Below are 2078 nucleotides of genomic sequence, written 5' to 3' on the forward strand. Positions count from 1 at the left end.
ACTGCACACCTTTCAAGCTTGATCCCCCTACTAGTTGGCCAACAGCACACACTGTGGGATGTCTTGTTCTACTAAATAAAGAGCAGAGGTGTGGGGACTGCAGAGCTTCCTCATCACAGCCTTTGCAGGCTGGTAGGTTTTATACAGCAGAGGAACATTTTCTGACATGTCTGGGATGATGCATCTTTAGGTTTTAGTGCTGCAGATAAAGGGAAGTTGAGTTATTTTGGGTTATTTTGTGTGAGATATGGCACAGTGATGCAGATTGAAAGGTCCAACCTCACAGAGATCAAATACACGGCCAGAAGATTTGAGAGGAAGTTGGAGAGCTTCCTGTGGTTACTCCATTGGTTTCCCCGTCCCTAAACAGCATTCACTTGTTATTTTAGCTATTTAAACCAAGTAAAAATAGGAGCTCAGTGCCTGTGAGACAGGCAAAAAACCCCAAACAAACCATCTTCTGAAAATTTGTATTTCAATTAAATGGTCTTCAGTAGATATAAGATGAATTTATTAAATTTAAATGCTGAAGAGATGTTCTGTCATCATGTCTCAGATTCCACCCTTGTGAAATCTTCCTGCAGGAAAGATATTGTGAAAACCAAACTGGCCATTCCTGGCAATAGAAAAATTCAGTGACGCTTCTCTGAAAGTAAAATGGTACCCAGCAAGGACTTGGGCCTTCACTAGAGGTACTCTGTCAGATTTTTATGTTTTGGTTGTCTACCCATATTGCAGCAGGATGGTCTGCAGTTTACAAGCATGTAAAACACATGAACAGGGTTTCCACAAGTTGTGTGATAAAATTTAAAGACATTGCTCATGACTTAACATGTCCTAAAAATGTTATATGTACTACTGTTACAAATAACCCTTAAGGCAACTGAAAGTAAAAGTAATGGTAAAACTCCTTTCAAACAGTTTTGCCCTTTTCCTTACCTTCTTTTTCCTCCTGTGTTTTTGTCTGCAGTGAGCCAGCAGTACACTGGAAGGCAGTGCTTACCTGAAATAGCTGTCACAGGGACCTGAAATTGAAACTGGAGATGATCCAAGAAGAGACAGGGGTGAGGGTGAGAGGAACGGGATGGGCAGCAGCATTCAAACACATATCAGGGCACAAGGCATATCCTTTACACTAAAGAAGCAGACATTCTGTCCCATGGATCTGTCAAAAACTCAACAGTTCTGTACAAGCCACTGCAAAGAGCTCACAAAACTGAGAGTGTCCTTTTAAACAAGCCATTCAATCTCAAGGAACAGATTTGCATTGCATGATTCAAGAGAGAGAGACTATGATAACAGAAAAAAATACCAACTCTGCGTTAGAAAGATATGCATCCGTCTTTTCAAACTAATGTTAAAATAAAAAGAATCTCTTTGCTAAATTGTGGGGTTTGTTTCTGATTGCTAAGTTGATTTCTTCTGCTTTTTCTTTTCCTTCAGCTATATTCTTACCTATCCCTTCCTTCTTTTCTCCTTTTCTTTTGAAAAAACTCAGTTTCATATTTTTCTTTAATCTGATTATATCAAAATGAAGACTGATTTTCCCTACTTTCGGCACAGCTTGTTAGCTAAGGTCTCAATCCTGCAAACTCATTTGCACAATACAGCTCCAGCTTCAACTGTCAGTCAGCAGAACACCCCATGTAAAAAGAGTGAAAGACATGGCTGTGCTCAGTTCACCCATCCATCTTGTATAATCCTTCCCTATACTTTTTGTTGAGATGTCTCTGAAATAGTTGCCATGCACACAGGATTGGTTGTTTTCTCAGCACTTGGTCTAAAGCAATAACAATCATAGGTGGTTGTTTCCATTGGCTCGAGAAAATGTGCCTTTTGCCCTCACACAGAGTAACTTCAGCTGATAAATTATTTAGAAGTAAAAGGGAAAAGAAATATGGAAAACAACGCAATTAAATGGCCTTATGCCCTTAGCTCTTCTGTTTTAAAAACTAGAACTCCTCTAATTTGAATTCATCACATGAGGTCAAACGGAAATATAACTTCTCCTCTTATTTTTGTACATTAAAATATTCTGTATAAATCAAAGGAGTTGCAATAATTCATAATTTAAACCT

At 38.7% G+C, this 2078-nt stretch overlaps 1 long non-coding RNA gene across 1 annotated transcript; it reads left to right on the top strand.

The window, feature by feature from the left end:
• Window positions 1–593: 593 nt before the first annotated feature.
• Window positions 594–1385, top strand: LOC146437922 (uncharacterized). Its single transcript, XR_014851995.1, has 2 exons — window positions 594–692; window positions 971–1385. It is a non-coding gene; the product is annotated as an uncharacterized LOC146437922 (long non-coding RNA).
• The last annotated feature ends 693 nt before the right edge of the window (window positions 1386–2078 follow it).

Source organism: Lichenostomus cassidix, chromosome 4 (genome assembly GCF_008360975.1).
Source record: "Lichenostomus cassidix isolate B80296 chromosome 4, HeHo_3.0, whole genome shotgun sequence".
Lineage (NCBI taxonomy): Eukaryota > Metazoa > Chordata > Aves > Passeriformes > Meliphagidae > Lichenostomus > Lichenostomus cassidix.